General features: G+C 43.0%; 1 long non-coding RNA gene across 1 annotated transcript in view; it reads right to left on the bottom strand.

Moving 5' to 3' along the window:
• Positions 1 to 3526: 3526 nt before the first annotated feature.
• The window catches only part of LOC115032792, a 58978-nt gene continuing 37540 nt past the window's right edge, over positions 3527 to 24964 (bottom strand). The window contains exons 2-3 of the long non-coding RNA XR_003838428.1: positions 4012 to 4103; positions 3527 to 3672 (exon numbers count right to left, since the gene is read on the bottom strand). This is a non-coding gene — a long non-coding RNA (uncharacterized LOC115032792). The remainder of the gene's footprint in view (positions 3673 to 4011; positions 4104 to 24964) is intronic.

The following is a 24964-nucleotide window of genomic DNA, read 5'->3' as shown; positions in this document are numbered from 1 at the left end:
TTTTTTTTTTTTTTTTTAGGTCTCTGTGTTTTGAGAACCAAAAGAACAATAGCTTTCCATCATGGTGATGGTGGGACTGGGTGGGACTGGGTGGCAGTGGGTGAGTGGGTATGAGACCAACAGGATGCCTGGAGGAGTAGAGGCCACTGCACCACGAATCCCTGGAGACCTCTCCTTTTCATTACTTCGGATTTCTTTGTTTTGCGTTCTTTGATTTTGAGGTGCCAAAGTTCTGCAGTTTTCTGATACTGGGCACAGGGCAGGCTAAAAATAAAACAGTGACAGCCCTGTGTTACTTGACAAAGCAGACAGACATCCTTCCCTCCAGCCTACTTTCCAGAGGGTCAAATGCTTCAGGAACAGAACCCCTTTATATACTTGAAATGTAGATTCTTTCTCCCGGTAGAGATGTTCATATACTTACTAACTATAATACATCCAAAATGAACCCATTAAATATTAACATATGTATTTCTATTCTTATAGAATAGAAGTCACATCTTCAAAGCTAGGCAGGCTCTCACAGGCCTGTGGCCATAGCTATTCAGGGGGGCTTAAAAGCAGAGACAGAAAAAAAGTGGAGGCCAGATTGGGTTACAGAAACAATTGCAGGCCAGCTGAGGAACTGAGCAAGGCTCTGTCTCAGGATGGATGGATGGATGGATGGATGGATGGATGGATGGATGGATGGATAGTGTGGGAAGCCTGTAAAGTAGCTTGGCCAGCAATTAGCTGGTAAAGGCTCTTGTCTGAAAAGAAAGAACTGACTCCAAAAAATTGTTCTTCCATCTCCACATGTGCACACCTTCCAATACACACACACTTACATACATACATATATACATACATACATACATACATGCACATAGTAGAGTGAGGAGTGAGGAGAGAGACCTTGGGTTCTATTCCCAGACCTAAACACAGAGAGAGAGAGAGAGAGAGAGAGAGAGAGAGAGAGAGAGAGAGAGAGAGAGAGAGACCTTCTAAAATAAAGTACTTAGTAGGAAAAGTAATACTATTTTTAATTTTTGTAAGTACATGTGCGTGTGTTGTATGTGTACTCATGCACACACACACATGCCAGGGGATTTTTTTTTTTACTTGATTTTGTGAGGGGAGGCTGCAGGTGTGCCAGGAATGATTGTGGCAGGTAGAGGACATCTTGGGGAGTCAGTTTTCACCTTCTGTCTTTGCCTGGGTTCCAGGGGTCAAACTTAGGTCCTGAGGCTTGGTGGAAAGCGCCTTTGCCTGTTTTACCATCTCTCTGTCCCCATTTTTGTAATTTTTTAAATAATGCCTCCATTAATGGAAAGCACCTGCATTCTTCTACAGCTTCTGTATTCAGTAAGTTGTTATTTTCGGTTGAAGTACATGAAGAAAAACTGTTTGACATTAATAAACAGCTAAGAAAGGGAAGAGTGCATAAGCCTTTTTAAAAAGAATTATGGGTAGTCTTATTATATAGACATAAAAACTTAAATGTATTTTTAAAGGTTTGTTTGTCTCATGTTAATGAGCGCCTTGCCTGTATGAATGTATGTGCATTTCTGGTGTGCTCAGAGGTCAGAACAAAGCACTGGATCCCCTGGAACTGGGGTTATAGTCCGTTGTGAGCCTCCTTGTGGGTGCTGGGAACTGAACCCCGGTCCTTTGAAAGAACAAGTGCACATCACTGCTGAGCCATCTCTCCAGCCCTTATTTTTTTAATTACATTTTATTTACTGTGTGTGTGCACACATGTACAGTGCCTGTATGGAGATCAGAAGACCACTAAAAGGAATCGGGTTTTCTCCCTCTACCATATGGGTCTTAGGGTCAAACTCAGGTTTATCAGGCTTGGTGGCACTGCCTTCACCTGCTCTGCCATCTTGCTGACCTCCAAAGAGCTGTTTTAAACACTTGTTCCGATGAGGAACATGACCCTGTGTCCGTGAACTTTGCGTAATCTGTCTCTCCATCTGCTTTGCACTTAAAATACCATGGTGATTATTTAGTGGAAGAGCCAGGGATGAAGTAGGAGCTTGGTAGAGCCAGCCTTATTAAATGTTTAGAATATACCTTCCATGCATGCAGTATCCTGTGCACAATGCACTGGTAACAGGAAAGTATTGGCTTCTTGGGTTATGCAAGTATTCCAAAACTTGGCACATTTCATGATGCCATATCTGAAGAAAAACCCTATTCGTGAATATTACCAACCTTGTCAGGAAGGTCCTTAAGCACTGGGAAGCCACCAAGTACCACAGTGCTAGGTATGAGTTTTCTAAAATTCTAATTTGCACATAGAAGCTCAGATTCCATTACTGGCAACAAATACCATAAGTTGTTTTCCTTGAGGTGACAGACTCCCTTTGTTCATTTTTGAGAAATTGTCTGCCAAGTGCCCAGTCTGGGAAAAAAAAAAGCACTCTTTGTCACTCATTCTTTCAAGGAAAAAAAAAAAAAGATGTTCTATGATAAAGTGGTCCATTCAACTCACAATTGAAATAATTGCCTTGGTTTTTCTCTGCACTTTTCTATGGTAACAATCATACTTTGGAAGACATAAAAAAATATTTCATGCATAATTCACATTTTATTATACAGATTAGTTTTGAGACGTACCAATATTTAATACAACTGATACCTTTGCTTCATCAAGGACATCCTTAGGTGAGAGTTGTGGCTTTGTTTTTTTCCAAGTGTGTAGCTGTGGCAACTGATACAGTTGGCTGCTCTACTTCGGTGCCTGGGTTGACACCAGGATTTCTCCTCACCCTTACTCCATCCTCCATCCGTGAGGATGTCAGACATTGAAAAAAAAACTGCACCATTATGAAAACAGTTTTGACTTTAGGAATATTTAGGGCAGCTCCCTGGGAGCTTGGCCACTACACCTTGAAAAAGGCTGGCATCTCGGTGGCCACAGATGACTACATTGGAGGGGCTTCTTCCCCAGCTTTGCAGCTGGTAGCTGTGCCCTCTGCAGGTCATTGTGCCCTGGGGTCTTAACTTTATTATCCGTAGCAAAGTTGTTGGGATGAAGTAATCTGTAGCCCCTTTTGATCACTTCAGAAGTGCCATGAGATCTAGGACAATCTTTGTCATTTGTTCTTATTGTCACAGTTGCCTGGTTGGTTTCTAACATCTTGCGTTTTAGAGGGGTACTGTGGGGATGGACTGCTCTCTTCTTCCCCCTCCCCCCATTACGCGGTGACTGGCTCTGCTGCAGAGGACCAGTGGAGAGCTTCATTCCAGAGAGAAGCAAGCTTAGAGACCACGAGCTTTTCGAACCTTTGCCACTTGTCCCTGATGGTTCTGAAAGGGGAAATTTCAGCTGATGGGGGCAGGGAAGACTCTTTGTTGTGAAATTCAAGACAGAAAATAGAGCCAGTTCGTAATAACAAGGGAATATGAATGTTTTACTAAAAAGTAGAGGACTAGAGCTGATATGTGATCTCTCTCTCTCTCTCTCTCTCTCTCTCTCTCAAGTGTGTGTGTGTGTGTGTGTGTGTGTGTGTGTGTACTGAGTTACACTTGCCTTTTGGTAGGAAGAAGCCAAGGTTCTCTTGATTCTCTTTACCCCTTTCCATAGACCAGAATTTTCCCCTGCCATGAAATGGTTCTCAGCAGGCCGCTGCAGGCATGAGTTCTGTGAGGCAGGGGAAAGAGCTGGGTGGGGACTCCATTATCCTAAAGGAGGTAAGTCAGGGAAGACTGTTGAGGAAAAGGCATTCACAGAGGACATCACATGAAAGGCTGTGCAGAGCCATGCTTCGTGGGTTTTAAAAAAGCAAAACAAAGCATGGGCCAGGCGTGGTGGCACACGCCTTTAATCCCAGCACTCGGGAGGGAGAGGCAGGCGGATTTCTGAGTTCGAGGCCAGCCTGGTCTACAAAGTGAGTTCCAGGACAGCCAGGGCAACACAGAGAAACCCTGTCTCGAAAAAACCAAAAAAAAAAAAAAAACAAAAAAACAAAGCATGGATAAATAAAAGCCTCCCTCCCCACACACACACACATGCATACTTACTGAGTCCAGCACACTCTAAAGGCAGAGTCAGAAGGATCCACAGCTAACCAAAGATGCACAGTTTGAGGTTATCCTGAGCTACACAGCGAAACCTTGAAAAAGAAGAGAAGGAAGTAAGGGGGGAGGGAGGGGAGGGAGGGGAGGGAAGAGCTCTAGTATTTGAGCCCTTCAGTGGGAGTGGCACAAGTCCATCAAAACCCATTACACATCTGAACTGGGATGGACAAGAAAGGCAGGAGCCTTTGGACCTGCCCTGCCCCTCTGCCTCTATAAAATGCATTTATGCCCTGCATGCTGGATGCTAAACTAAAAGAGGTTCTCTCGGGCTCTTGTGCTTCACAGATTGAGCTGAGTGTTCACCAGAGGTCAGTGCTATTTGTTCTCAACCCACGTCTGCCATTATGCTTGTAATTTTAATGATACAACTTAATTACTGTGAAAACCAATGATACATGAATGAAAAACAAGAGTTCTTGTTCCTATGAAAGCCAGAGTGGTACACTCTGCAAAGGCTCCATGAGGACAAGTCATACACACGAGAATATTGCTGCTGAACTGCTCGGTGTGGGAAAGACAAGCAGGGAGGAGCGGTAAAAGGCATGAGCAGTGTCTCCATTTGCATTTCCCTGATGGCTAAGGATGCTGAACATTTCTTTAAGTGCTATTAGAGATTCCTCTGTTGAGATTTCTCTGTTTAGGTCTGAACCCCATTTTTAAATTGGGTTATTTGGTTTGTTGACGTCTAGTTTCTTGAGTTCTTTATATGTTTTGGATATCAGACCTCTGTTGGATGTGAGGTTGGTAAAGATCTTTTCCCAATGTGTAGGCTGTCATTTTGTCCTATTGACAGTGTCCTTGCCTTACAGAAGCTTTTAGTTTCATGAGGTGCCATTTATTAATTGTCAGTCTTAGTGCCCGAGCCATTTGTGTTCTATTTAGGAGGTTGTCTCCTGTGCCAATGCATTCAGGCCTACTTGCCATGTTCTCTTCTGTCAGGGTTAGTGTATCTGGTTTTATGTTGAGGTCTTTTATCTGCTTGGATGTAAGTTTTGTACAGGGAGATGGAAATGGATTTATTTACACTCTTTTACATAAAGACATCCAGTTAGACCAACTCCATTTGTTAAAGATGCTTTCTTTTTTTTTTTTTCTATTGCATAATTTTGACTTCTTTGTTAAAAATCAAGTGTCCATAGATGTGTGACTTTACTTCTGGATCTTTGACTTGACTCCATTGATCAACCTGTCTGTTTTTATGCCAATATCAAGTGGTTTTATTACTATTGCTCTGCACTACAGCTTCAAATCAGGGATGGTGATACCTTCAGAAGTGTTCTTGTACAGGACTGTTTTAGATATCCTGGGGTTTTGTTTTTCCATATAAAATTGAGTATTGTTCCTTCAAGATCTATAAAGAATTGTGTTGGAATTTTGATGGGAATTGCATTGAATCTGTAGATTGCTTTTGGTAAGATAGCCATTTTTACTATGTTAATCCTACCAATCCATGAGCATCTGAGATCCATCTTACACCCATCAAAATGGCTAAGATCAAAACTTAAGCAACAGCTCATGCTGTTAAGGATGTGAAACACAGGAACACTCCTCCATTGCTGGTGGGAGTACAAATGTGTACAGTCACCTTGGAAATCAATTTGGCAGTTTCTCAGAAAATTAAGAATAGATCTATCTCAAGACCCAGCTATACCATTTCTGGGTGTATACACAAAGGATGCTCCACCACACCACAAGGATACTCACTCATCTATGCTCATAGCAGCTTTATTTGTAATAGCCAGAAAGTGGAAACAACCTAGATGTCCCTCAACTGAAAAATGTGATACATTTATACAATGCAATATCACTTAGCTGTTAAAAACAATGACATCATAAAATTTACACCATCCTGAGTGAGGTAGGCCAGACCCAGAAAGACAAACATGATGTGTACTCACTTATAAGTGAATATTAGCTGTAAAGTAAAGGATAACCATGCTATAAATTACAGACCCAAAGAAGCTAAGTAACAAGGAGGGCTCAAGGGGGTGATGTGTGAATCTCACTGACAAGGGGGAATAGAAAACACATCCATCACAGATGGCAGAGGGGACTGGATGGGGGTGGGCATGGAGATAGGAACAGGAGAGATCAGGTGGGAGGAGGACAGAAGGAGACAGTACTGAGAAAAACAATTGGAATCAGGAAGTGGGTGGCATCTCTGGGACAAGCTAGAAACCTAGGGCAATGGAATCTCCCAGGAACCAATGAGGGTGATCCTAACTAAGACTCATAGCAATAGGGGATATGGAGCCTGAAGAGGAGCATCTCCTGTAACCAGGCAAGACTTCCAATAGAGGGATTGGGACACCAACCCGGTGAAAAACCTTCAACCTAAATTTTTCCTGCCTACAAAGTATGCAGGGTAATGATGGCGCAGAAATTGAGGGAAGGGCGAACCAATGATTGGCCCAGCTTGAGACCCATGCCATGAGAGGGAGCCCTCCCCTGACACTGTTAAGGATATTCCACTATACTTGCAGATGGGAGCCTAGCATAACTGTCTTCAGAGAGGCTTCACCCAGCACCTGATGGAAACAGATGCAGAGATCTACAGCCAAACTGCAGAAAAGAGGGAGGAAGGATTGTAGGAGCCAGAGGGATCAAGGAGACGACAAGAAAGCCTACAGAATCAACTCACCTGGGCTCATAATGACACTCACAGAGACCTAACTGCCAACCAGGGAGCATGCATGAGACTGAGGTAGGTTTTCTGCACATATATTACATGTGTGTAGCTTGGTCTTCTTCTGGGACTCCTAACAGCAGGAGCAGGAACTGTCTCTGACTCTGTTGCCTACCTATTTAGGACCCTTTCACCTTACTAGGCTGCCTCATCCAGCCTCAATAGGAGATGTGCCTAATCTTCCTGCAACTTGATACAATATGCTAGGGCTGGTTGGTATGCATGGGAGACCTTCCCTTTTCTGAAAAAGAGGGAGGGAGAGTGGATGGGGTGGACTGGAGACTGGGCAGAGAGGAGGGAAGGGAAACACCAGCATCATAGAGTATCACCTTATGTCTTTAAGCTCTCATTCCACTTTAAACCAACTGAAGCTGCTGGGGATGCAGCTCAGTAGAGAGCTTGCCTAGCACTGTGAGGCCCTGAGTTCTACCCCTACCCCTGCAAAACCAAAACCATTCAAACCCCCTGAGACTTAAAGACAATCCCAACTCCATGAATACAGACTATGTTAGCTACTAAAATATCTTTTTGCACCTAAATATGCCTAAATATGCACCTAAATTTTGCACCTAAATATAGTGGGGAAATAATATATGCTTGTGAAAAAAAGAACTGTGGGCCCAATTAAGGCAAGAAAGGCAAAGTATACTTCAACTAATACATATCTGTTCTGGGGGAAATGTCATGATCCTACCATAAACAAGACGATGCCTAAATAAACAGGTATGCTTTGTATTTAAAAGGTTAAGGAATGGTTGAGAGTATACTCATGAGTAGAACACTTGCCTGGTGTCCCAGATGGTCTCGTTTGTTGACACTGACCAAAACCAACTTGAAGCCAGGGCAGAAACTCAAGCAGGAACCTGAAGACAGGAATTCAAGCAAAAGCCATGAAGAAATGCTACTTCCTAGTTTGCTACTTATGGCTCTCTCAGCCTGCTTCTTATCCAATGCAGGAGGACCTTCCCCAGTGACACTGGCCACAGTGGGCTGGAGCTGGGCCCTCCCACATCATTAGTCAAGCAAATGCTTTTAGCCTTGCCTACAAGCCAATCAGATGGAGGCATTTTCCCAATGAGTGAGGTTCCCTCTCTCCAGATGACTCTAGCTTCTGTAAAACTGACAGAACAAATAAACAAGACAAAACTAACCAACCAGCATACCTCACTTGTAAAAGGTTCTATACTCAATTCACAGAACCACAACAACACCACAAAAGTTTAAAGTGTATATCTAGCATTTTTCATAGTTCTCCTGCTTGGCAACACTATTGATGAATGGACCATCAACTGCTCTGGTCACACTATACAGGTGAACTTCTCCTGCATGGACAATCAAAACAGCACTTGGGTTACCTAACAAGCATTGTCTGCCCCATGGTAGGGTCCAAGACAGAAAAAAAAAAAAAAAAAAAAAAAAAAGGTGAGAGTGCCTAGCCAGGTCACGAGATTAAAGCAGGTTCTCCATCTCTAGATCTCACTTGTTCTTACCTGTCTAGAAGGTAACCAGGGCAATCTGTGCTGGTTCAGAAAGGACAGGACATGTTAGGAGGCAGAAACTGATCCAGTAGACATGGACAGCTGGAAATAAGAATCCATGGCTTGAACCTTCTCTGACCTTGTAAGCTAGAATGAGGACTTGTGCTAGTAATAAAGGCTTCTTCCACTGAAGGCTGGGTTTGAAGTTGTTTGGTTTGGGACTCAGAGGGTCTAGTCTTAGTTGCTTATCTATTACCATGACCATGACAAAACATTATGACCAAGGCAACTTATAAAATGAAGCATTTACTTGGGGGCTCATGGTTCCAGGGGGCTAGAGTCTGTGACCATTATGGCAGGGAGGATTGCAGTCCAATCAATTTAAGCTTATCCCAAACTAGATTACAAATAAATAAGACTCCGACTATGGCTATTTTATTTGGCTCTGACAATTACTGGGGGGTCACCCCTAATCTACTCTTCTGCCAGCCTGCCTACCTCCCCAGTGGTGTACCCCCAGATACTTGTTGTTTCTCCTGGCCACACATTCATGATCCACCTCCCTCATGATGGCTTCTTCCTTTCTTCTCCTTCCTCCTTCCCTTCTGCTCCCTCCTCCCTCTTCTCTCTTCTCCACCCCCAACCAAGTAACTCAAAACTCACCTACTTCTAATCCCTCCAGTAATTGCCTGTAGCCAGTTTTATTTAACCTGTAATTTCATATCAAGAAACAAGGTTTGTACAACAAAAGCTTGTAAACATGAGAATTCACTTGTAGGCCTAGACCTTCAGGTACAAAATTTACATTACAATGCATAGCAACAGACCAAACCTCAACAGAAGACAGCAGTAAGCAGGCAGGCTTACTGACAGCAGCAGCTGAGAACTTAACTGTAGAGACAAGGCAGAAAGGGAGCTAACTGGGAATGGCCTAGGCTTTTGAAACCTCAAAGCCTGCCCCTAGTAACACACCTGCTCCAATAAGGCCACACCTCTTAATCCTTCCCAAACAATTCTACCAGCTGTGGACCAAGCATTAAATTGTATGAGCCTGTCTGGGTCATACATTAAAATCACCACGTTTAGTAACCTTGTGGCCTTGAATTAGTTCACTCCCCTAAGATAGACTCTCCCAAGTGGTGGGAAGTGAATGGCTCTGAACAACCCAAACAACTCAGTGCTCAGAGTGGCTGGGCAAGGCTCAGAGCAGCAAGAATCCTGGCGGCCTCATACTTTTCTTGAATTATTATATACATGTGTGTTTGTGTTTGTGTGGGTGTGTGTATGTATGTAGATACTTTCAGATTTTCTATGTGTCATAATATAACAGTCATAATAAAAAGAAGGTAGGAAGTGGTAAGAGCCACATACTGAGCTGATGATATCCTGCCTCGTTACTGTGAAGATCACAGAGATACAAATAGGAAATGCTTGAAAAGCTGCCAGCACTTCAAAGCAGGAGGCATCTTAAGTGTCAGGTGGTGGCTACTAGCACAGTACAGCATTAAACTATTTCTCCAAACCTACTTTCTGGATCAGATCCCTTGATCAGAAGAGAAAAAAATAAATCGACACAAAGAGATCAAAGTATTCCCCTTATTTCTGATATACCTGTTGTAAGCTGTGTAGGCAAGTGAGCATTTTAATATTGGACCCCAGTATTGGACCCATTTACTCAGGACAGTTTCAGGCAACTCTAAGGAGCTACATTCATCACCTGGAACTACAATACACAGAAAACCTGTTTTCTGTGGATGAAAAAGGGGGTTAGAGGGCTGGTCCATGCCTGTGAAGTTTCTTCTTCCAAACTGGACTATGGTAAGCATTCCCATCTCTGTGGGAAGGAGCATGTGGCCGAATGGAAGGAGGACGGGAGTGTGGCACTAATGGAGTAGCCATTAGAACCCTTCATGTGGAAGAATGTACATCGAAACACTGCTTGAGATGTGCAGTTTCTTATGTCTGCTGTTCCTGGGCAAGCATGGGCTTACACACACTGGACTTTTACAGCATTGCTAGTAAAAGTCCTGGAGCCCATCCCTGGCTTCTTGGTGAGGAGAAGCAGTAAGCAAGGCATCCCATTCACTTTTTCCCTTATAGAACAAGCAGGCACAGCCTTTCCCAGGAAGTGGCTTCCCAACCCTGGATCTGAGTAAGGTTTTGTAGTCCTGGTGGTGGCTTCTCAATAGTGACACAGGTAGAAGCCATTTTGACATTTCTTTTATGGAGCCCAGGCTGATCTTGAAGTTATGATGCTCATTGCCTCAAGGAGGATGCAGGCTTTCTGTCTCTTTCACCAAGCCTGAATCCTAGCAGGTGTTTTTGCTGGATTCTACTAGTTCTTTTGGAGGCATAGCCCAAGACCTGCTCCTCTAACCCATCCATAAAGTTCTTCTTGAGATTGGCCTTGAACTTGCTATGTAGCAAACAATTACCCTGAACTTCTGATTCTTCTGTCTTCACCTTCCAAATGCTGAGATTACAGGTATATGCCACCATCCCTAGTTTAAGTGGAACTTGGGATCAAACCCAGAGATTTAAAAATGCCAGGCAAGCATTATACAAACTGAACTACATCCCTAGCTCTTCATCCATGAATTTTTAAAGACCTAATTTAATAGAAATAAATGCTTTTCCATTTAGAGTGTTGTTGTGGTTGGGACATAAAGTGCCTCTCTAAAAGGCTAGTCGATTAAAGGTTTGGTCCCCAGATGGTGCTCTGTTTTGGAAAATGCTGAAAACTCTAAGAGGTGGGGCCTAACTGGAAGTAGGTCACTGGTGGGCCTTTTCGGTCTCTCTTTAGGATCCCTATTCACCAAAAGATGAGTAGTCCTTATCATAAGCTCCTCCCACCACGATATTCTACCTCACCACGGGTTCCAAAAACAGGAAAGCCACTGTGGAGAGAAATATCTGAAACCACGAACTAAATTAAATTCTTCCTAACAGTGACCAAAAACCAAAAGAAAACTCTTATCAGACAAACAGAGTTACTACTGCTAATTTTGACCATGTTCTAGTTTATAGAACTAAACTGTGGAAACAGTTTGACAAAGATTGAAGACGTGGGAGAGAGTATGCCTACAATGCTGTAAACAGAGTTGTTGGATGATCACAGTGGGAGTCCAGTTGTTTCCCAATGCTGGTAGGAATCAAAACAGTGAAGAAATGAGGACTCTGTTGGGGATTTCATGCTGACAGAGAACTTGGCTGCATTAGGCATGGCCTGAGGCTTCAAGAGAGGCTGAGTCTGAAGAGATGGACTAATTAATCTGGTGGAGTTATTCTGAGGCAATCCAGTATCCAGGCTGTGACATGGTTATTGCTAGCACCTTTTAACTAGGTTTACAGAAAGAATTGGGAACAATGTCAGAGTAGAAAGACTCAGGTTTATAGAAAGACTCTCACCTCTTCAGACGGTCTAATTCAGATTAGACCGTAGATGGGGCTGGATGGATGACTCAAAGCACTTCTTTGTAAGCATGAGGATTTAAGTTTGGTCCTCAGAATCCATGCGACAATGCCAGGTATGGTGATGTTTGCTTGTATTACCAATATTAAGAATGTGTAGACAGGAAGACCCTGGGGCTCACCAGTCAGCCAGCATAGCCAAATTCCCACCTCCTGTCTCAAAGGAGGTGAATGGTATTTTTGAAAATGACACTCACAGTTGTCATCTAGCCTACACACACACACACACACACACACACACACACACACTAACTTACCTGCATATAAGCAACACACAAACCTATAGAAAAAGTAAAGTGCATCAATAGAAAGGATGCTGTAGTAAGGATTTTGATTTCTTTATAAAACACAGAAATAGGAATATGCTTTCATTTTAATCCCAAGTATGGGGACACGGGGCTGCTTCAGACTGTCCACATCAGCTGACTGTGATTTGCCTCATGTTCTCACAGGGGTGGGATTTTGTCAGCTACAGATAGTTTCTGTGATTATGTGACATTTGGAATTCTGGGGACTTTTCAGAGTATCTATAAATGCTAGGATCCCAAGAGGTGTGGTGGGTTACTACTTGCTGTTGGTTGTTCTTGGTCGTGGACAAAGAAGAAACGATAAGAAGAAATTAGATATCTTGACAGTGAGGATAAAACTTGCCCCAAGGAACTTGACACCCCTAATAAGCAGGAAATAGTATAAAAATAATGTTTCCTCCTTGCCTGTCTATCCTTTTCTCTCTTCTATCTAGTGTTAGAGGGAAAGGGTGGAAGAAAAAAGAACCCAGAAAATAGACAAAAACAGCTACAGGATGCCTTCAAGGCATCTCAAAATCGGCCAGATCTCATTTGTCCCAGGCTCCCAGATATAATATTAAAAACTCATTTCAAGGACTTTCTCTTGAGAAAATAAATCCATTGGGACAGGTTACTCGCACAGCGCTACCAACAGAAATGTTTCCCTGGGTTTACCCGCCCTGGTATAGCTGTGAACACTGCTTTGGCTCCTGGTGGGGTCATATGCTTCCAGCCACCACCCTCTCCCCCAGGAACTCTTTATATTTGCAAATGAAAGACACACACATTAGCTTAATTTTGAAATGCCTTGGCTAGTTCAAAGGCTGGGCAGTTCTAATCCTCTGTCTGGTTTATCATAGATTTCCCTCCATTACTCCTGACTCAACACTCTCTAAATCTATGATCTATCTTTGCTGCCCTGTTTCTTCTGGGCAGCTCCCTAGTCTTTGCTGCTCAAGACACTTCTGGGCAGCCCTTTCGGGAGCCACATTCCTTCTCACCTACATTTTGGATGATTTTCCTTCTGCAGCTCTAAATCTGATCTGCCTCCCTCTGAATTATGGTAATCCTCCTTCCCTCCTCTCTCCTGATTCCTAGCCTGCAAAAATCTAAGGGTCCCACCATCTCTTCTCCCTTTGCCCAGCCATTGGCCACTGGCATTTTTATTGATTGGTCAAAAACCAATTAGGGACAAGGACCTTTACATTTACATTTGGACATGTAGATTCCCGATTAAATCAAAGCATTAGAACCAAGCCCCAATGTGTCTGGTACTCAGAAGACATTGTGGCTGTGGTTTAAGGGGTCCAGCTACCACTTGAGCTAATGGCAGAACTTAGCAGTGTCGACATGATGCAGAAATATTAAATGCAAGAGTTAAAGAGTCATGCAGGGTTCTACAGCTTGTAAATAAAAGCCTGCAATGCCGGGAAACATAGACAACCTCTGGGAAGGAAACGCATGCATCTGAAAGTGTGAGGCGTAGGCTACAATAGAGATCAGGAAGTTCAAGATGGCAAGAATATGGAACATCTATCAAGGAAAGTCACAGGTAGTGAGTGGGAATCAGATCAGAACAGAGGCTACTTGATCTACAAACAGCCAGGCTGCAGTGACAGGGCTGCCCAAGCCCTGCATAGTTCACATCATACTGCATGTCTCAGACACCAGACATGGAGAACTGTTAGGGTTTTGGTTCTGATTTGGTCCAATCCTTTCCATCTCTGCTTCCTCTCTTTTTTTGAAATGAATATGTCTACTCTATACCATTATTATCTTCAAAGTCTGTAACTCTGAGTATTGTAGTGATTTGGTTAAATTGACTTTCCCTTTAAAATGTTTCCTTTAACGAAGAATGAAAGTGGCCGGGCAGTGGTGGCACATGCCTGTAATCCCAGCACTAGGGAGACAGAGGCAGACGGATTTCTGAGTGGGAGGCCAGCCTGGTCTACAGAGTGAGTTTCAGGACAGCCAGGACTGCACAGAGAAACCCTGTCTCAAAAAGAAAAAAAGAATGAAAGTATAAAGAATACATTTTAAATTGTTTTATTTCCTTTGATTGCTTCTCCAGACAGTCTCACTATGTAGGGCTGGCTGACCTTAAACTCACAATCCTCCCAACTCAGACATTAGGTGTAGAGTTTAGATTCCAGGCTTACACCACTACACCCAGGTTCACGCCTTGGGTCTTATCCTCTTGTGGTTTTAGGACAAAGGACAAGAAAAGCACACACCATGGTCTTTCTTAGTGTTGCCTGTCCAGGCCATCCAAGGAATACCTACAGTTCATCTTTGAACGCATGTCTGTCGAGAAGCTTCACTTCATCTCATACACAGTCATGCTATGTTAAATGTATTTATTTATGTGTCTGAGTGTGTTTTCAGGTGTGTATGTGCACCACAGGCATGCCTGGTGCCTATACCTGTTAGACCAGGGAACCAGCTATCCCTGGAACTAGAGTTATGGATGGCTGTGGACCACCATGTGGGTGCTAAGAACCAATCCTCAGTTCTCTGCAAGAGCAGCCAGTGCTCCTAATGGCTGAGCCATTTCTCCTTCCAGCTCCTCACACAACTCTTATGTTACAATCCTTTACGTCTTTGCTGGAGGTTGAATGAATCCAGTACTCTAGGACAGAAAAGAAGTATAGCGTCTCCTCCATTTATAAGATAGAGGCTGTATGTCTGTGAGTCACTCTCTTTAATAGCTGGTACAGCTCAACTCTAAACTGATAAAAGGCAGGAACACAACAATAGTATTCACTTGCTCAGCCTGCTTTAGTTGTCTGACAAATCCTAGTGGACTTGGGAAGGGATGGAGGAATGGATGACACAGGACAAGAGGAAGCATTCTATCTTTCATCCTTTTTTTTTTTAGACACAGAAACAACTTTCATTTAAAGCTGTCATTGATTTGCCCAGTGGCGTAGCTACCTACTCTCAGCCTTGCACAGATGCTGCACCCACTTCCGTGTCACTAGTAGCCATGTAAGTCATTAGTCTGCTAATATTGAGCATCATCTGGGGACTTCCCAAGTAAGAAAATAATTTTTTGTAAAAGTCAAACAATAAGGCAATTTGAAGAAGAGAAATGCAAGTGTCAAAATTCTTTAAGTCAATGTAAGTTGTTTGAGGGGGCTTGTTGTTGTTGTTGTTGTTTTGCTTTTTTATAGGCACTTACCTCCCCTATAGGCCCTCCACACTGGCATAAGAGCCAACTTGTGTAGATGATGAAAGATCTCAGTGTCAATGAAAAAGGACCCTTTGTGTTCAAGTTTGTGACTGAGGTCACATTCATGCAGTGTAGGTAAAACAGCTCTTGAACATTTGTTAGGCTCCAGATTATATCTCTTTAAAGTTAATGTATTGAAGTCCTACCCTCCAGCTCATCAGACTGCAATTGAATGTGAAAAGGTCTTTAAGGACGTGATTAAGTTAATATAAGGTTTTTAGACCAAGCCCTAATCCAGCGTGACTGGTGTTCTCATAAGTAGAAGACATTAGGGCCAGCAAAATGGCTCTGGGGCAAAAGTGCTTGTCCCCAAGCCTGAAACCTAAGTTTGATCCCTAGAACCCACATGGTGAAAGGAGAGAACCAACTCCTGCAAGTTGTCCTCTGACTGCCATACACGTGCTATTGTACATGCATGCACGTAAGCACGCGCATATTCGCACGTGAGCACACACACACACACAATGAAGAAAAGGATGTTGGAAGGTGCCAGCCCTGTACAGTGTGAGCACTGACTGTTAAGGCAGCACCTGCATGCCATGGAGAAAATCTCCATCACTGACACCTAGGTTTTGGACTTCTGGCTTCAACAACTACACAGAGATAAATTTGTGTTGTTCAAGCCATCTGGTCTGTGGTATTTTGTTACTATAGCTTTAAACAACTAATTTAAGGCTTATTATGAAATTTGTCATCATAGTGCTAGCAGAAAAAAAAATGTGTTGTGCAAGGCATTGCTGCAAGCACTAAGCACTGGATAATTGAGATTACATAATGCAGTAAAACTAACTGATAACAAAAGGAATCAAATTGTGTTAGAGGGAAGCAATTGGCAAGGACTTTCTCCCAGGAAATCGTGTGCACCTGGACAACTGGCACTGAATTCCTTAACTCTAAAAATGGTTGTTTTAAATGTCTATTCATTCCGTGGATGTTTGTCTCTCTATTTTGTCACCTCTCCCATGTATGGGCTCCCCACTACGCACACACTCCCATCCCTGTATACACCACCCCTGAATATACCACCCTGTATACACCACCCCTGTACACATTCCCCACTGTTTACACACTCCCCTGTAAACACTAACCCTTATAAACAGTCCCTACCCCATATATACTCTCCCCTGTATATACTACCCCTATATACATACTCCCTTGTATATATGCCCCTTGAATATACTCATCCTGTATATATTTCCCCTTTATATACTTCTTCCTATGTATACTTCTATATATATGCCCCATATACACCTCCCTTGTATATACTCCTCCTTTTACGCACTCTTCCTATAGCATACTCCCTGCATACATACACTCTCCTGTATACAATCATTGATATACACTCCCCCTTGTAAATATCATATCATCCACACCTCTGCTTCCAAACCATATCCTATTTCTCTCTAGCCACATACCTGTTTCTGGCTCTGCTTAGTACAAAATAACATGGCCATTGTGTGTTTGTTTAATGGTGTTTGTTTTCCCAAGACTTTAAGCAGATTTCCTCAAGCAAAAATTGAGAACAGTTTTAAACCTGCTTATAGAGGTCAGATTTTCAATTTGACTCAAGTCAGCCAGGGACCACGGGTCTGGAAAGCCTATAGTCCTTCTAAATTTCTATTAATGGCAGAGAACATTTACCAAACTTGCTGGGTAGTCTGCTGTGTGCAGGACAAAGAGGCACCGTGCCTGTGGCTTTGGCAAGCACCAAGACCTATGAGGAGCAGAAGTGTCCTGCAGCTTCTGCCAATTTCTGCAGGAAACTGTGCCCCACTGTGGAGACCACAGCCCTGGCTTTCCTAAGTCCAACAGTGAACTCTGCTCCCGCAGGCTCCGGGGAAGTCACCGTACGCTGGAACTGAACTGTGTAAAGTTTCATTTCCTGAACAGTGAAGTAAGATGAGATCAGATCAGTCACTTTCAATTTAACTACTAAAAGAACTTTACTCAAAAGTCTTACATGTAAGTTTGTATTTAAAACATTCAAGCCCAAGTAGGGCTGGCCTAGCTCAGGAACTGGGGCATTAGGTATGGTCCTGTCTGGTCTGGCTTGCCTTGCCCAGTAATACTTTCTTTTCCTCCTCTGCCCACTCCTCTACCTCCTCCTCTGCTTCCTTCTTCTTCTCCTCCTCCTCCCCTTTCTCTTCTTCCCCTTCCCCTCTTCCTCTTCCTCCCCTTCCCTCTCCTCTTCTTCCTCTTTCTCTTCCCACCCTCCTTCTCCTTTCCTCCCACATAGAATCCAAGGACTCTAGTGGAACCCCTATACTGAAACACATGGCCCCAGCTACCAGATATGATTCTAACTAAGGTCAGCAATCTCCTGGAACCTGAGGATGGGCTTCAGGGGTGGGGCTGACTGTAGTGTTTGCTGAATGAGGGCACCTTGGCTAAATTCTAGCAAGGTTATGTCATTAAATGTTAAAAAAAAAAAAAAAGAGCATGCACTAGCATGCCATGTAGTAAACTAACTTAGTGACCTTTTTTTTTATCTTGCTTTTGAGGAGTGAGGTGGGAGAGTGTTCCTCTCCATAAGGGCCAGCCTGGAACTCACTATGTAGCCCAGGCTGATCCCAAACTCTTAGAAATCTTCCTGCTTCTGCATGCTGCTGAGGCTGAGTAATGCATGAGACATCACACCTAGCTTACCGGCAAAATATATACACCCAGGCATGTTGGCACGTGCCTTTCATCCCATCAGGCAGCGGTAGCAAGATTGGGGTGAATTCAAGGCCATCCTGGCCTGCATAGTAAGTTCTAAACCAGCCAGAGTTACATAGTGAGACCTGCCTCAAACAAACAAACAAATATAGTTTAACTATGTGTTTATATAATTAAACTTTTAAATCATGGGGTTTTTAAAATTATTTTATTTATCCACATCCCTAATGTTGCCCTCCCTCCCAGCCCCTTTCCCAGAATTCTCTACCCCATCCTCCCTCCCCTTTTCTTCTGAGAGGGTGCCCACTCCCCCCCCACTCCCACCCCCACCCCCCTGATATTCCCCTTCTCTGGGGTATCAAGTCTCTACAAGATTAAACTCACCCTCTCCCACTGAGGCCACACAAGACAGTCCTCTGTTACATATGTGCCAGGGGCCTCAGACCAGACCCTGTATGCTCTTTGGTTGGTGGCTTAATCTCTGGGAGCTCCCAGGGGTCCAGGTTAGTTAACACTGTTGGTCTTCCTATGGGGTTGCCGTCCTCTTCAGCTCCTTTAATTCTTCCCCTAACTCTTCCATAGGGGTCCAGACCTCAGTCCAATGGTTGACTGTGTCTGCATCCATCTCAGTCAGCTCCTGGTAGAGCCTATCAGAGGACAACCATGCTAGACTCCTGTCTGTAAGCACAATATAGCATCAGTAGTAGTGTCAGGCCTTGGAGTCTCCCCATGAGATATATCCCCAGTTAGGCCAGCCACTGATAGGCCATTCCTTCAGTCTCCACTCCATTTTTGTCTCTACATTTCTTTTAGACAGAAACAAATCTGAGTCAAAAGTTTTGAAGGTGGGTTGGTGTCGCCATACCTCCACTGGGGGCCCTGTCTGTCTACTGGAAGTAGGCTCCTCAGGTTCCATCTCCCCACTGTTGGACATTTCTACTAAGGTCACCCACATTGAGCCTTAGAAGAACCTCACATCCCAGTTCTCTGCAACTTTCTACAAATTCCCCCCACTCACCCCCACCACCCTCAGCAGCTACATATCATATTCATTTTCTCCAGGGCTGAGCAGGATGGCGAGTGTCCATGGCCCAAAAGAAACACACCGAGCTGGGAGTCTTGTCAAAGCAGGGACTCAACTTTATGGCATCAGCCTCTCTCTTAGATAAGTTTGGAACATGGGGAAAGGTATTTCTGATGGGGTAAGATGATGTAGGAGTCAGGGAAGAGTGACGGAGGGTATGGAGTAACTGACAAGGCCAATGTCAAAGCTCTACTTCAGCAACATCGGGGAAGAGGCAGAGCCAAACAGGTCTTGTTGAATCACCCCGATACAGAAGTGACTGAGAAAGGTCACAAAACTTGATCCAGGCTTAGGCTCTCTCACAAGAAACTTGAGCCAGGCTCGGGTTTGTCCTCAAGGACCAAACCAGGGCCAGAATGGGGCCCAACAGTGTGTGGGTTTATTTCTGGGTCTTTGATTCTATTCCATTGAACAACCTGTCTGTCTCTGTACCAGCATCACATGTTTTTTATTACTATCACTCTGTAGTACAGCTTGAGGTCAGGGAAGATGATTCCCCTCAGAAGTTCTTTATTTTTCAGAAATGTTTTCACTATCCTAGGTTTTTTGTTTTTCCATATGAAGTTAAGAATTGTTCTTTCCATTTCTGTGAAGAATTATGTTGGAATTTTGATGGGAATTGCATTGAACCTGTATATTGCTTTTGGTAAGATGGTTATTTTTACTATGTTAATCCTACCAATCCATGAGATGGAGATTTTCCCCATCTTCTGAGGTCTTCTTTGATTTCTTTCTTCAAGGACTTGAAGTTTTTGTCATAAAGATCTTCCACTTGCTTGGTTAGAGTTACACCAAGATATTTTACATTATTTGTGGCTAATGTGAAGGGTGTTCTTTCCCTAATCTCTTTCTCAGTTTGTTTATCATTTATATAAAGGAAAGCTACTTATTTGTTTGAGTTAATTTTTATATCCAGCCACTTTGCTGAAGTTGTTTATTGGCTGTAGGAGTTCTCTAGTAGAAATTTTGGAGTCGCTTATATATACTATCATATTATCCACAAACAATGATACCTTAACTTCTTTCTTTCCAGTTTGTATACTCTTGATCTCCTTAAGTTGTCTTATTGCTCTAGCTAGAACTTCAAGTATATATTGAATAGATAGGAAGAGAATGGACAACCTTGTCTTGTTCCTGATTTTAGTGAGACTGCTTCAAGTTTCTCTCCATTTAATTTGATGTTGGATGTTGGTTTGGTGTGTATTGCTTTTATTATGTTTAGGTATGTGTCATGAATTCCTGATCTCTCCAAGACTTTTAACAGGATTATGGCTCTTGCTAACAATCAACTTAATTTACTAATTAGTTATTTCAAGTTGACACTCAGGATATTAGGACTATTTTATAACCAACGTTCAAATGTCTGCACCATAGCATCAGCTATCTGAAGCTAGAAAGGCTAAATGGAAGAATTCTGGGGATGCAGGGAGTATGCTCAGGGAGAAAGGGAGAAGAAACATGTTTGTGGTGGAGAGGCCAGCCTACCTAGCTTAGCAAAAAAAGGAAAAAGAATCCGTTTGTGAACAGCTGATGGTCCAGCAAAGCAGCAACCCAACTCATGATCAGCAGACTGTGTGCTGCTTTTTTTTCTTTTTTGAGACAGGGTCTCAAAACATGGCTCTGAAACTTGTTGTCTAGATCAGCCTGGCCTCCAATTCATAACACCATTACTCATAGCTTTAATATTTTTTGCAGATAGGATTTGGGTATATTTATATCCATCCCACCACATTCTGTCTTCTAGCCTGGCACTGGGCAAGGAGGGTCTGTGGCCAAGGGTCATCTGCAATGTGCTCGGCTTATTAACTGATTTTACATATTGCCACAAGGATTTGCCGTGGGACCCAAACTGATCTCCAAGTGGGTGTGGTCTTATAGGGTCCTATCTCTCTTCTTGATCACCTTTAGGAACAATTAGTGTTTGATTCCCAACCTCTTCCTCTGTTCTCCTCAGTCTTTGAACATGGGTATCTAATTAATAGTCAAGTAGTTAAGAACATAAATTCTGAACCACACTCCTGGAACTAAAAATTCTAGCTTTCTTGCCTATTAGATGTGTTACCTAGGCAAGCTGTTTATCTTCTCTGTACCTCAGTTGTATTCTCTATGAAATAGAGATAATGGGACTGGCAATATGGCTCAGCAAGTAAAAGCCTTTGCCTTACAATTCTAATGACCTGAGTTCAGTCTCCAGAACTTGTGGCAGAAGGAGAGAATCACTTCAAAAGTTGTCTCTGTCTCTGTCTCGGTCTCTGTCTCTGTCTCTGTCTCTCTGTCTCTCTGTCTCTCTGTCTTTCTGTCTCTCTGTCTCTGTCTCTCTGTCTCTGTCTCTGTCTCTGTTTCTCTCTCTTTCGTGCACACGCGGGCACACACACACACCAATGACAAAGTCTAAACAGGGAGAATAATAGTACCTAATTAAATGAGTTTCCATATTAAGTATGTAGAACAATGCTTGACATATAGACTATGCTATTTAAAAGTAGTCTATTATTACAAACATACATGTACAGCACATTATTATTATTATTATTATTATTATTATGTGACAGGTGACTGCATGTGGGTATCTAAATGCATAGGAAAGACTTGGATGGTTAAGCGATGGAATTCTTCTGTAGAAGTAAAATGTCCAAGTGCAGTTTCTATAGTAATTATTATTAATAACAACAATAATGTTGGCTAGTATTTAGTGAACTTTTAAAATGCAATCCATACCATTATTAAATGAATTCCTCATAAAAAGTCCTAAGGAGAAGGAGCTATCACTAGCTATATTACATAGTCAAAAAACAAACAAGCAAAAAACAAACAAGCAAAGAACAAACAAGCAAAAAACAAACAAACAAAATCCCACAGGCTCCTGGGGTGAGGGACTGCCATATTCTAAGTGTCTGTGTCCTTCCAAAATTCACACACTGAAGTCCTACCTGAAAGACATTGGTATTTGGGTGGGACTTTGGGAGGATAACTCAGTCATGGTAGTGACTATGTAAGAGACTCCACACAGCCCCCTTGCTCCCATTCTGTGAGAACACAGCAAGAAAGCTCTATCTAGGAACAAGAAAATGGGTTTTCACCAAACACCCAAGCTACTTGATGCCTTGAGCTTGGATGTTGATTTTCTGGCGTTTGAAAAATACCTGGACTACTGTCCAAGATCATAGTATTCGTTAATGATACCAGTGCAGGACGTATTTCCTCTACTGCAAGAGCCCTTAGCTTCCAGGCTATTGCTACCTTACAGCCCCATCAGCCACCTCCAGTTTGTAACCTACCCAGCATCACTCCTCCACACCACACATCCTCTCCCTGACTCCGTCTCTCTCCTGTCCTTCTAGATGCCTTCAAGACTTTCTGCAGTTGTCTTAGGTGTCTCAGATGGTTCCCATGCACAGTCGGCTCCTAGAGAATCCATAACCTCCCTGCCTCCCACCTATGAAAATGTTATCTTTCATTCTGAGCCACACATTCTGAGCAGCTCTTCCTATCTCCCTTTTCAGAAAGGGTTTTTCAAGTCAGCGGTGAGGACTGTCCTTTCTTACTATCTCTGCTGCACTGAAAGTTCCCCGTAGTAATAAAAGCTGCCAGTAACTAAGACTAGAGCACTTCTTCTGTCATATTTTCCTTAGTTCTCATAACAGTCCTATACACTGGGCATTCCCATGTGTGGCTAGGAGAAGTAACTTCTCATCTGTAACCTACAGGCAGAACTAGAACAATGCTTATCTGGCCTAAGTCCTTTTACTCTTGGTTCCTGTCTGGTTTTTGAAATGGGGTTTCATATAGCCTAAACTGGCTTTGAAGTTGCTATATAGCTGAGAATGACCTTGAACCCTTGAATTACCAGCCTCCACTTCACAAGTGCTCATACTAGGACTGGTCCAGGCTCTGAGGCCAAGGACCCAAGGTTCCCAGGGGCTGGGAAATTAAGAGGCAAGAAACAAGAGAAAGTGTGGTGTAGTTTATTTATTCTAGATAAAGGTGTATGCCTTCGGTCTCAAGGACATATTTAGGTAAAAATATAGAAAAGTAGCATTTACATGAAATGGTTGGGCTGGAGAGATGACTCAGTGGATAAGACTGCTCTTCCAGAGGACCTGAGTTCAATTCCCAGCCACCACATCACCATGTGTGATGGCTCACAACCATCTCTAACGGGATCTAATGCTCTCTTCTGGTGTGTCTGAAGACAGGTACAGTTTACTCACATATATAAAATAAATAAATCTTAAAAAAAAAGGAAATGGTTGTGTAACAAGTGACATAATCATTATATTTATTACTAACCATGGATTTCCTTGTGGTAGTTGGTTTCTTAGTTCATTTGCTACAGATAGCCACGCTGGGGCCATGTTGTTTAAACCTTTATCTGACCCATGTAGCACTATTCTCTTCACATCTCCATGCCTGACTTAAACCATTACCTTCCCTTCTTCCTTTGCCTCCCCACTTTCCGTCCTTCCTTCTAGGAATAGAGGTTGAGATAATCCTCCTGCCTCAGCTCCCTGAGGAATAGGATGACAGATGTGTGCCACCACACCCAGGAAAGCCCAGGTTCTTAGTCACACCTGCTTTTAGTCATCTTTGGTGCTTAACCCAACACCAGGTGAGCAAATAAGTCATGACTCAGCCTTCATCGGGCCTCTCAGAGCAGTGAGGGGTTTAATAAAACAGTGAGGAAAAAGTATGGACCAGGCAGTGGTGGCTCAGACCTTTGATCCCAGCACTTCGAAGGCAGAAGCAGGCCGATCACGATGAGTTCAAGGTTAGGGTTAGGATTAGGGTCACCATACTGAGTAGACCCATTCACTTCATCCTGGTCTACATGGTGAGTTCCAGGACAGCCATGGCTACATAGTCAGACTCTATCTCAAGAATAAATAAACAAATAAAATAAATAAAATAAAACAAAACTTAAAGGGTATCTGGAGATTCTAAAAGATTCGGCTTACTTCATGCATAAGCTAAAGTGTGGGCCCAAGTTCTATGACCCAGGAAGTCCTTACAGAAAGCTGCCCTGTGAATCTAGATTGTTAAGTGTCAGGAAGCATATTGCAGTGCTGTCAATCCAAGCAAGGCCCTCATACTGGCTAGACAAGTGCTGTGCTGCCTGGGCTCTAGCCAGTGTCAGGAATTTTAAGTTGGAAAAAATTGTGGAATTCATCTGGGTACAAGCAAACCTTGCTCTAACCAAACACCCTCAGTTTCTCAGACTTGGATTCAGTTCAGGGGTAGGTAGAAAACTGAGGTTGGCTAAGAAATACTCAAGCTATTCCTAAAAAAGAAATGATACAGCCTCTACCCTCAAGTTGCCAACTGCCTACTCAAGGATTCTCGGCCTTTTAAGAACATCTACAGACACCTCAAGCCGAAGTAAATACGACAGAGCGGAGGGAGTGGAGGTGCTGAGGGGGCGTGAGGTTTAAAAGGAGAGCCCAGAACTCAGCAGAACTCTTCAGGGAAAGTTTCCTAGACATGGCAACAACTTGATTTTTCTAAACATTGAAATATAATTCTTTTCTTGGTTCAAATGCAATGCACGCTATGGCAAAACAAATCAGAAAATGCAGGCAATAAGGAAATGAACTAAAAAGAAGTGACCGTCTACCATTCACCCACCCAAAGACAACACTCTCAACACGTTGACAACCAGCTTTGGTCCAAGCAATGCACAAGAGGTGTCTAACACAGCATTTTCAACAAATGGTGCTGGCATAACTGGTGGTTATCATGTAGAAGAATGCGAATCGATCCATTCCTATCTCCTTGTACTAAGGTCAAATCTTAGTGGATCAAGGAACTTCACATAAAACCAGAAACACTGAAACTTATAGAGGAGAAAGTGGGGAAAAGCCTTGAAGATATGGGCACAGGGGAAAAATTTCTGAATAGAACAGCAATGGCTTGCGCTGTAAGATCAAGAATTGACAAATGGGACCTCATGGAACTGCAAAGCTTCTGCAAGGCAAAAGACACCGTCAATAAGACAAAAAGGCC

Source organism: Mus caroli, chromosome 12, assembly GCF_900094665.2.
Source record: "Mus caroli chromosome 12, CAROLI_EIJ_v1.1, whole genome shotgun sequence".
Lineage (NCBI taxonomy): Eukaryota > Metazoa > Chordata > Mammalia > Rodentia > Muridae > Mus > Mus caroli.
This window is presented reverse-complemented; position numbering and strand designations above follow the sequence as displayed.